The sequence below is a fragment of the Rousettus aegyptiacus genome, unplaced genomic scaffold (genome assembly GCF_014176215.1).
Source record: "Rousettus aegyptiacus isolate mRouAeg1 unplaced genomic scaffold, mRouAeg1.p scaffold_m13_p_7, whole genome shotgun sequence".
NCBI lineage: Eukaryota > Metazoa > Chordata > Mammalia > Chiroptera > Pteropodidae > Rousettus > Rousettus aegyptiacus.
Genome location: NW_023416310.1, coordinates 6194311 through 6206347, shown reverse-complemented (window position 1 = coordinate 6206347; position 12037 = coordinate 6194311). Strand labels below are relative to the sequence as shown.

Below are 12037 nucleotides of genomic sequence, written 5' to 3'. Positions count from 1 at the left end.
CTGATTTTCTGATAGAAAAATCGAGTCTCCAAGGGGTCAAATGTTTTGCCCAAAGTCACACAGCTTATAGCAAACCTAGCAATAGAATCCAGGCTTTGACTCCTGATCCATTACCAACAAGTGTATGCTTGGTGTGATGAAGTGGAATTTAAAATGCTGGGAGTGGAAGGGAAAGACGTTCAAAAGATTAACCCCAAAAAAGAAGGGTTTTCCCCAGCGGGCGCTCAGCCCTTCGATGTAGGCAAAGCATTGGAAATGGGGCTCAGTTAAGTGTCCTTTGTCACTGTGCAGACAAAAACTTCTCCTTCGTACTGGGGGACATGGCGCATTATTCATGCAAGCAGAATTTACTTATTTTGAGACTTTTTAGAGGGTAAAAAAAGAGTTAATGGCAAAATTAAGAGAAGGAGTGATCACGGCTGCGCTTCAGCAGAGCAGCCCTGATCAGCCGCCTAAAGTCAGACGAAGAGGGCTTCGCTGGGAAGGGGGCCGCACGGGGAGACGTCGGTTAGACCCGCGGGCACCTCTGCAGCCCCGCTGAGCTCCTTCAAGTACAGCGCTGTGCAGGCTCTGGTGTCCCTCCTTTCAAGTGCCAAGGCGCTTAGCTCCTAGACACCTTATTCAAAACGCGCTGGGTGCTACCTGAATGATTGTGTGTTTTAAATGGGAAAAATCAATACTATTTGATGCCGTAAGATATCAGAATGGTTTGATGGTGGGGGAGAGGGGCGGTGAGGATTTCTGAAGATGGAAACTATTCCTGTGGCACCAGCCAGTAGTCATGGTACTCGCCGAGGTCTAGGCAACACCTGCTCTTAAACACCTTGAGCTGGATCTCACCACGCGCCGCGGCTGACTCATGGAGACCCTTGACGTTGATGAATGCAGATGTGTAGACGCTGTCCCAGGCCCACTGCAGCGGAAACTCTGGGGATGTGTCCGAACGTGTGCCTTGCTGACCTGCTTCCTGGGGGCTCTGCTACAGGAGACCGCTGGCCAGGATGGAGACATTCTCCTTCTGCATCTTTATTCAAAGCTGCTTATTCCATATGGTGCACGGAATTTAATATGAGCTTAAGTTAGACTGAAAAGCCGCTCTGAGGCAAGTTTGTGACTGGCCTCGTTTTCCATGCTGGATAGTTTAAGTTTACTCCATAGGAGATGGGTAGCTAGGCACACTCTGAGCAAAGCGGAATACTAGACTTGATTTTTAGAAAAATAATCCTGGTAGCAGTGAGGACAGGTAGTGGTGAGAAGAACAAGTCGGTAATTCAGAATTGGTTCTCTGTGACTGTTTCTCATCTTTTAACGTGGCTGCAAAATCATCGAGGCAAAGGAAAACGTATGATGTCCTCACACATTACAGGCTTCTCTTAACATAAAGAGAAAGTCTTGGAATAGGTTTCTTTCTTTCTCTGCTTGTTTGCCTCTCTCCACTTGTAGAGAAGTATCTAGCAACCTGATATCTGTAATGACGTTCTTGAGTCCTGTGGATCTCAAATTTGGTGCCTATAGCAATCACCTGAAAGGGCGAGAAACGGACTCCTAGGCCCCACCCCCAGAACCTCTAATTGGATGGGTCTGGGTTGCGTCCCAATAAGCTTGCATTTCCAATAAGTTCCCAGATGATGCTGGTTCTGCCCTCCAGGGACCACTGCTTCAGGACAGGATCCCCTTTCTCTGGCAGCCTCGTGAAACAGTGAGTTGTTTTTTTTTTCTTTGAGTTTTTAAATAACCTCATGGAGGAAAGAAAAAGGTCAGGGGCTGGGGCTACCCCCCATTTGGTCTGCGTCTGGGGAGGGTGGGCTCTGCGCCGGGCTGGGGGGCTGTGTGGGCTGTGGGAGCAGAGGCTCGGCTTCAGGACCAGATCCTGGGCTTGAAGATGGAAGTGCTTTCAACGTAGGCCTACACTTGAGGACAGGATAGCGCTACAGCCCAAGCAAGGTGCAATTCTTCCATGCTGGGGCCCAAGCAAGGATCCTCCCAGAAACCCAGGCTGTCTGGGGAGGGTCCCACTTCAGCGGCTTGTGTTGCTAGAGGAGGAGGGAGGGCCCCAGGGACCGACCCGTTGGCTCCAGCACAGCCCCTGGGCTCTGCGTTCAAGGCTGCCTCAGTGCCTTCCAGGTGATGGACTCAGTTGGTGGATCTTTGCTTTCTTTTTCAATGAAGTAAACTCATCTGCGCTGGTCTTGTTCACATCACGGGGCGGCCCCACGTTCCAGCTTTTCAGTCTAAGACCACAGGTGTAAGCCATGGGGCCTGGCCCGTGGGTCCAGCTGCTTTCCGCAGGTGGGGGTGGACCAGACGGCTCTGTTGGGTCCACCCCACTAGCCATCTCGAGTCTAAATTTACCACCTGCTACTTCTACTGACTGACCAGATTTCTGGACAGAAAGACAACAAGAGGGACAAATAACGGGCTGGGGACAGCAAACATCTCCTCCAAATCTTATTGCCATTTGGGATAAATGTCACCTTATAGAGAAGCTGAGTGTTCACACGATGAACGATAAATCAAGCTTTGGCCCAGAAGGTTGCAGTAGGTTGTGTGCAGTATTGCAGTGAAATTATATTAATGGGAATTTAAATTACAAAAAGCAGATAAACTGTACATCTACGGTATGAATGTGCGATGTTTTAGCCTTTGGATTGTTAACATTAGGGCTTTGACAGAGTGCTAATCCAGCTTCCCCCACGTCTGCCTAGGTTTTGTTTCTCATTTAGTCCAGGAAAAGAGGCAGCTGTATAGACTTAGATTCGTTCTGTTTCCAGCCACTGTGGAGTCATTGTTCTCCATGGGGTCTCAAGTTGGTTCTAGATTGTTCCCTTTATAAAGTGCTGGTTTCACAGACCCATATTACAATTACAGAACAATGTCTCATTTTTTTATCACTTACAGAGAAATGCTGCATTTTTAATCAATAAACAGATAAAAAGGAATAAGATCTCCTCCTTTATCAGCAACATGCTGTCCTGGCAAATTGAGACAGAAAGACTATTAAATGGAAAAACATCAAAACATCTTATGTCTGGGACAGACTGTTTTCAAGTTTCATCAGTTATGTCGGAGCAGATTTTTTTTTTTTTTTTAAGAGAAACAGGTTTTTATTGTCAAGTCAGAGAGGGGCACTAGAAAAATTAAAGAAAGATGTGCTGATTAAAATGGAGCACGAAAGGAGTTTTCTTAACGAAAAGACTGAGAAGTCAGCACAGATGTCAGCGGGAAGAAGATGTGCCCCCATGCTTAACTGCTTTTAAAGGAAGAATTAAAAATGAAGAGGTTACTAGATCAGAGAATGGATTTCTCCCCCAAGTTCCAGCCACATTAAGTAGTACACTCTTAGCGTGGACAGGAGTGTTTGCTGGAGGGAGACAGGCTGGGGCACTGTTGAGAAACCTTCTCTTGGCAGCATGGGGGTGGATGGGTCGATCAGAAGAGTAAATGAGAGCCACAGAAAACCTGGGGCAGACTCTGAAGGAGGTTGCATGAGATTTGTTCAATTTGCTTAGGGGCTGTCAACAAAGCGTATTGAAATAGCATCTTTTCAAGATAACACAGCCACTTAAAAAACAGGTATGGTAGGTACTATGAGGGGAGCTTGGGCAAGATGTTTACGGAGTCGATGTTCAGGATAGATAATAGCCTAAATTTCAGCCAGAAAGGTCAACACAATTGAAATTAGGTCTGGATTTGCTGTGGACTCCTGGAAGAGATCTCTTGGGTGGTGGGCTGTGTTTAGTTTTAGCTGACCTGGGACTGACTGAATACATACCTCTCAGGCTGGGGATGGCACAAGATAGAATTTGAAAGTGTATGTGCTTGGCCCGTGATCCAGCTCTATGTCGGGTCAGGAAGAAAGAGAAACAACTTAGAAAGTAGGTTAAATTGTTTTAAACTTCACTTGGCCAGCTGAGAAGGAAAAAAAAGAAAAACAGGAACCATCGCACTTAGGGACATATCCATCTGTGATAGAAAGGCGAGGAAATAAGTTTTTGCTGCTGGGAAAATTGAACAGGTTGGTCAAAGCCTGGACCATTGAAAAGATGAGGGATGGAAAGATTCGCAGAGGGAGCACCTGGTCTAGGGCATCTTGATTCTTCTCGGCCCCCAGAGGCGCACATGCTTTTGGATGTTCGTGAGTTTGCTGAAGGTAATTTTAAACTGAGACAAGTGTAGAGAACCAGAAGACTGGCGTTAAGTGATGAGCTTCGTAAGCCTGAGTGACTCGGGAGCAGGGGGAAGAGGCAGCAGTCACTAATGGAATGTGCCTTGGCATCTTGCTGGGGTGGATGACAGAGCAGAGAAATCAAGGCGGTGAAGCTGGTTTTGATGAGCTTCCTGTTTAAAACCTTTACATGTGAGGAAACCTTCTTTCCAGAGACAAGGTCTCTAGGCAGAGTCTACACAGTTTGCTGTTGAGTTCTGGAACTCAAAGTGGAGTTGGAATTCCAGTTCAAAATGGAGATGGAATTCCAGAGAATTCCAGCCTAAGAGGAAGTGTCTGCATATACCTGTCCGAATGTTGTATGTTAGGTGAGTCCTGGAGGCCTCTCTTAGTGGATAGTTGTATAATATATGTAATTTCCTCCCCCAAGAAATTGCAAGGTCACAACTAACATCTCAATACAAGATCTCTTCTTCCTGGTTGGGCCCCCTGGGATAGATGAGAATGTTCTGGCAAAACCGAAGCCCAAAACATCTCCCTTTCTCCGCCAGCCCTAGCTCTCTGGCTTGAGATGGCGCCGTGAGCGCACGCTCCGTTCTGACCCGAGTACTGGGGTCTAGCAGCCCAGTTCTGTGTGTGGTAGCTGCTCCTGACCGAGGCTGGGGGCTTTGCCAGTTCTACCTAAATTTTGTCGGCATGAATTTGGTGCTGCAATATTCTTATGTGTCCTTTCGAAAAATTGGTAATGGCGAAAAACGAATTCAGTTTTGGAGCTGCTGAGAGCTGTACCATTCCATCAGGAGGTGGCTCGGATGCAGCTTCTCACGAAGACCCACTCCGAGTGAGGCACATCTGGCTGCGGGAGAACAGAGTAAGGAAGTAGAGGGTCTATTAGTTTCTAGACTATTGTGAGAAATTACCACCTACATAATGGCTTTAAACAACACATATATTAATTTATGGGTCTGTAAGTCCAACATGGACATTGGTTTATTGGGTTACACCAGGACAGAGTGAAGGTCTTGGCAGGCCTGTGTTGACTCCTCGAGGTTCTAGGAGGCACCTGCACTGTTGCCTTTTGCATCTTCGAGACGCAAATGGGACACAAATGCTTCCCACATTTCTTGCCTCGCCGCCCCTTTCCTCCTTCCTCACAGCCGAGTCCTTCTCCTGCTACCGTCTCTCTGTTCCGACCTCCTCTTCTCCCTCTCTCTCCCCCTTCTATGGACTCTTATGATTGCACAGGACCCACCCAGACAATCCAGGACCATCTCCCTGTTTTAAGGTCAACTGATGAGCAATGCTAATTCCATCCACAGCCTTAACACCCCTTTGCCATGAGAGAGAGCATATTCTCAGGTTCCAGTGGTTCAGACGTGGGCATCTTTGGGGGAAGGAGGGAGACATTATCCCATTATTCTGCCTAACATAGGAGCAAGGACTTCAGTTCTCTAAATTTAAAAGGCAGAGGAGAATTTTTTTTATTTGGCTTTCTCTTTTGGAATGTTATAATGGGAAGTGGGATCCACGTTCAAATTTGAGGGATTTTCATGTTAACCACTGTGTATCTCATTGGGCAATATTTGGACGATGTAGCTGTGTACGCTGTGAAATGAGAAACAGAAGAGGTGAAGAATTTTGGGCTTAGGATGCTAATTTGTCTGTGATGCTAATTTAACGAATGTCTTTTCTGACTCTGGGGACAAGAATAGAATGGCCCAGGTGGTAGGTCATGCTCACAGGCGGACGCACTGCGTGCACTGCTGATCTTTCTGAGGGAAGCTGTACTCCCTCCTGGCTGGCCAAAGTCTCGACTTTTGAACCCAATGGGTTAAGTGAGAAGAGAAATGAGGGAAAAGAGAAAAAAAACAGTCAAGCTTTTCTTCCCATGCCAAAGAAGATTCTGTTCTCTTCCCCATGACTGGGGATCTTGAAGTGAGCAATTTCAGATTTTTCTCTCTAGTAGTTTCTTTGAGTTCACACTAATCTGGTTGCTGAGACTCATGCTTCTCCCTTTCTTTGCTTGCCTGGTGAATCTATAAAAGGGAAATGAATCGCTTTCTATTTATTGCCTCAGTGTAAGAAAACTATACCCACCTACTGCCCCAGTGCAGAATTTCAGCTATGACCGGATAGGAGATCTATCTGATAAAGGCTTGTCGCAGACCCCATTACCATGGACGGGGTGAGGGGCGGGGGTAGGAATGTCTCACTTGTTCTCAGGCCCAAGGAGTATTCTCCAGACCACCTTTAAGAAACCATACATTTGGGGTTCTCAGGCAATTCACAGATTAATAAACCTGTTATATTGATCCCTATCAATCGTCAATTCTTTGAAATTATATTCAAGGGCTACCCCCATCTGAGACAGAGGGAGTGTCGTCGGCACCCACATCTACAGCTCACCTAGGAGAGAAGCGGGAATCCTTAAAAGCAAAGACATAACGATGATGCTGAGACACTTGCCTTATTCTCCCGAAGCCGCGACCTAAATTAACCTCCACAGCTTTGTAAACACATACACTTGCCGAGTCTTAAGCCGCAGTGCTGTGATCTTCATCATTATCGTCTTCATTAGAAGCAGATGGCAGCGAAGTGTTGCCTACACATTTAGATGATGTTTAAATAATTCCTGGAAAAGCAGGCAAGCAGCCTAATCGATTCTTTGAGAAGCTACAGTAGTAAAACGGTGGCTCCGAGAAATTAATTTATAGACTAAGAAGATAAAGGGGTTTTGAAATAAATAATTAAAAAAAAAAGCCCTTTCCACTGAAATCTCATCAATATCATTGACATAAATTTTTGAACCGTAACCTTTTTATTTACGATTTTCCTATTACAAAAACGGAGTTTATTATAGATTTATTTGGAAAACACAGGAAAGCAAACACACATACGTGTTGCAATTCCCACTCCCCAGGAAAAACCGCTGCTGGGGAATGAGCTACACGTGCTTTCATCATATACGGAGCGGCCCTTCCACTCGGGCCGCCGTCCTCAAACCGCTCCCGCGATGACATGCGGGGCTTCTCGGGGTAGCGCCCGGAGCCTCTCTGCTTCAGTGCCTTTCCGGGTCCCGGCTGCCTGCCCCCGCCAAACTTTGATTCCTGCTTCCCGTCTTTTGAAAAAGCAAATCTCTTTATTCCGGAGCATTTGCTACATGTTTGTTGTGGCTCTTGGGCCTGGCGACCTTGAAGGAGGCACCGCTGTGCTCAAAGGAGATACCGAGGAGGCGGCTCGACCCTGCTTGCTGATCTGCCGAGCGTCTGTGCCCTTTCCTCAATTCAGAATATTTCTCATGTTTTTCTTCTGGTGACACAAAGTGTTTCGAGCTCTCTAGAAATCATTTATTTTCGTTCGTGATTTCAGAGACAGAAAGATGAATAGGAGTAACCTATGCTTATAATCCCTTCTCTAGACAAAACTCAGGATCAGAATAAACCGACCGCCTCCCACCTCTTTTCCCATCACCATTTTTTTTCTTTACTATGGTTTAAAAGTGAGCAGAAAGATTTTTTTTTTTTGCATATTATTTTTAGGGCCACAATATAAAAAATTAGCTGTTGCAAAAAGTCCAATTTTAAAATTATGTTCCTAAGAAAGTATTCTGAAAGGAAACACATTTTTAAAGCTTTTGTTATTAGTAGCAGCCATTTTTGTTTTATTTTTATTTTTTCAGTTTGCTTCTCATAGTCCAGGGATTTCAATTTCTTTCTTTTTCAATCATTAAAAAAAATCTTAGTAATAAACTATTGCTATTACTAGAATAAAGTAGTACTTTTCTGGACAAAGGAAAATATTTTTGTACAGTGATCATTTTTAAGTGCTTTTATTTGATCTTTTCAGGAATCTTGCGGTGGAGACAAATCAAGGCTTTTTTCTCTTTAGTGAGAAGGAAGCTGACTCAGATTGTTTTATAACTTTATTTCCCTTTCTTGTTGGACAGATTTCTGACTTCTTATAAGTTACCCTGGTGGGTGGTTGTTATGGGGACCTCAGGTCACATAGCTACCGAACAGCAGACCCGAGACCAAGGCCACATATCCAGGATCGAGCCCTTTGCTCTTGGCACTCACGTCACTTGCTATCTAAAAGGACCGAAATGGTTTCCATTCAGGTGACCAGAGAATCCCAAGAGTCCTTTAACGGGAGCGTCTGCACTGTAAAGCAAATTCTTTTTCACATTTGCAAAGCTCTGAGCTGCTCTGGTGCTTCTTCCCAACCATGACCAAGCTTGTCAGTTCCTCAGCAGAGAGCATGCTGGGAGATGAAGGAGGTAGGCATCAGGATGTTTTCCCAGTTCTGAGGGGTCTTCTGTTGGAACGTAATTTCCTAGGGCTCATTATTAATGAATTCAACAAATATATATTAGGCACTCGCTGCGTGTCAGAGATTGTTCTAGTTCAGGAGATAAAGCAGTGAACAAAAATAGACAAATAGCTCTGCCTCCTGGAGCTCACATTTTAACAATTGTCTCAGTATTTTATTTTTGTTAATATTCTTGTTCGAGCTGGCCTTTGCCACCATTTATCTGAATGCTTTCACTGTAATTGATAATTTTGGTGGCAGAATACTCATTACTGTTTACTGGAAGCTTATAACATGCCATGCACCATCTAAACAAATCATGCATTATCTTATCTAGTTCTCATAAACACCCATCTACCAGGCTGTCATACTTTTTCACTCTATATAAATAGTACGTAGCACACCCAAGATTTTAACATAGGGCTGTCCACCTCTAAAAGTGCCTTTTACCACTATCCATACTGGCTTGTCTTAAACATCTTTGTCTGAGATTGCAGCTCCAAGAAATTAGTTTGAAATGAAAATTGAAGTTGCTTTCATTTTGTATCAAATAAGTTTAGAATAAATTAGCTTTCAAATCAGAAGGAAAGATTTATGCATCCTTTAAGTCCTGTTGCGAGGTGGTAAATGAGAGCTGTAAACTTTCGGGTTGACAGCAAAGCCTGCTCCGTCACCTTTCCAGCTCATCGTGTTTATTTCTGTTACTGTGGGAAAGTGCACAGGCAGCCGTCGTCAGCCACGGTCTCCGATTCTTTGTGGCTGATTGAGACTGCGCAGTAGAGCATGTTGCAGAAGTTAAAATAATTGCCCATAGACTTTAATTATTTTTTAATCTCTCTTTGATGGGAAATCCATGTTTTACCTTAAGGAAGCATGCATTCAAAGCAGTAAGCTATGTACACTGTGACAAGCAAACGACTCGAGGCCGACGTATATGTGCATGAGTTTCTGCAGCTTTTCCTCAGCCCAGGTGTTTGATAATCCATAGCACGAGACTCATGCCTCTTACCATGATTTTGGCATAGCTTGGGAAATAGTCTGGGTTCCAGGTGGTTAGAGGAGGTTGACATCACCCCAGATGTGCAAGCAAGTACATTGTGGTGGGGAAAAATATTCAAAATATCAGATGATATTAATCGCTGCTAGTTATTGAGAGATCACCGTATGGTAGGGGCTTCTGCTCGGTGGTCCACGTACGTTATCTCACTTAATCCTCACAGCAGCCGGATCTAAGATGTAATCGATGCCGAGAGGGGTTAAATTACTTTCTTGCCGTTGCACTGCCCGTAGGTATCCAGTCAGGGGTGGAGTCCAAGCAACTTTCTTCTCCACAATGTGTCGGTGTCGTGAGGATGCAGAAGTGGGAGAGATCAACAGGTTGGAGAGATGGGGAGGAAGGCTTCATGGAGGCAAATCATCTATACTTAAGTAAATGTTTCTACTAATGTTTCAGTCTCAATGACATCACTTGAATGTTTCAGGTGTAACTGGACAGTTTGGAACATCTAGTTTCTTAACCGTATGGGGTTGGCTAAACCGTATAGCAGTACTAATTATAATTAGTTCTCTAATCAGCTCTAAGGATCATACTTATCCATACCACGCATGTGAGCACCATGCAGTTGAGCACACCTTTCCATGGCGTCCTTTATTACTCTTAGTGCAATAGCAGAACACCAAATGTTGCTTTTAAAGATGTCTTCTGCTTCTTATATTTTGTCTCAGATTCTAGAATTGCACCAAAAGAAAATTGTATAAGGTAAGATGTCACAATATTCTCAATCAGAAAAATAAAACAGATTGTGAAGAGAATGCACAGCGTTTAGGAAGAAGTCATAAGGTACCTTGGCTTTCCTCATGAAAATGTTTATTATGGAGTCAATTCGAAACTGTAACGTATTTAGCTTTACAGTATACCCATCCTAGTTCCAGAGCTACGGCCAGTCTTTATTGTTCTTTTATGTGAATCAGAAAAGTGTGGGCGTGGTTCCATAGTGTATTGGTTAGCACGTCTGCTTTACATGCAGAAGGTCCTGGGTTCGCGCCCCAGTGGAGCCACGGTCCATGGTCTACGGCCATGCCACCCTGAACAAGCCCGATGTCTGATCTCAGAAGCTAAGCAGAGTCGGGCCTGGTTAGTGCTTGGATGGGAGACCACCTAGGAAGACCAGGTGCTGTAAGCGTAAAAAATAAAAAGTGCTCTCTCCCCTACCCCTCAGACTGATACACTGCTAGGCAAAGGGAGGGTACCTTGCTGGGAAGAAGCAGGTGTATGCAGCCTTGAGCCACAAGAACACAAACTTGACAGTTGGAAAGGGAGGTGGATCACACCCGTACTCGCCAGCAGACCGGGAAACATTGTGAAGGACATAAATGGCACCGTCATACACAGTAGTCTTACTTGTAGCTGTCACTTGAGAGGAAATACGGGAAGAATGCCGAGTGCTTTGCATTCGCTTATCAGAATCCTACCTGTTAAGAAAACTGGCTTGGGGAAGTCAAGAGCACACAGCTCTCAAGTGTGGGAGCTGGAATTCAGGCTGAGGCCTGATTAATTCTCAAGTCTGGCTCATTCTTCCTGATGAACTAACACCTTATCTCTGCTCTGCAGAACTTTTCAAACTTGTTGGGCGGCACCATCAGCATTCACAGAAGAGAGCGGGAAGCAAACCTCTGTGCCCTGTGCGGACAGAACATTCCGTTTTGCCTTTTAATCTCTCTCTTCTACTGGGAGTTCTCTTTTCTCATGTACATATATTCAAATCCCACCTACTCCAGATGTGATCTAATGCTACTTTCTCCATAAAGCTCTTCTTGATTCATTTTAATATGGACATAACCTCCCTCTTAGAAATCACCAGAGCACATTGTTTTACCTCTCTTAGGATCTGAGCTTGTTCCAACTTGCATTATGGCTATGCGTATTTACGCCTCCCACCACACCCCTAATGGGCCATGAATTCTTAGATGCTGGCATTAAATATAATCAGTCTTTCTATTACCTCTGCCTGGCACAGCGTAGGAACTCAAGTTTGTTGACTAAATAAATGATTGAATAAAAGAATGAACCAACACTAATCAAGATGTATAATAAAATGGTATTCAAACTACCTATACCACTGAAAATAATGACAACATTTAGATAAGACACTTAAAAATTTTTTTTGAATATCTTTGTTTCTAAAGAGCCGATAGGGTAAATATTATAGGTTGAATTATACCTCTCCTCCCCTGCCCCGCCGATTCAAATGTTGAAGTCCAAACCACCAGTACATCAGAATGTGATGGGAATAGGATCACTGTCGATGTGATTAGTTTGTTAAAAGGCTAGAGAGAAACACACAAAACTTCGAGGGGTGGAAACCACGGCAGCCGGAAGGAAGTGGCGTAAAATATTTCAAGTACTGGGAAAAAAAGTTATCAATTCCGGATTTTAGACACAGCCAAAATATCCTTCAGGAGTGAAGGAAAAATGCAAGCATTCTCAGATAAAGAAAAACTAAGAGCATTTGTTGCTAGCAGAACTATGCTTAAAGAAAGACTTAAGTCTTATGCTTAGAGAAG

At 44.4% G+C, this 12037-nt stretch overlaps 1 pseudogene; it reads left to right on the top strand.

Annotated features, from left to right (window-relative positions):
• The first annotated feature begins 10540 nt into the window (after positions 1 to 10540).
• LOC118605751 lies at positions 10541 to 10656 on the top strand (annotated as a pseudogene).
• Positions 10657 to 12037: the final 1381 nt, after the last annotated feature.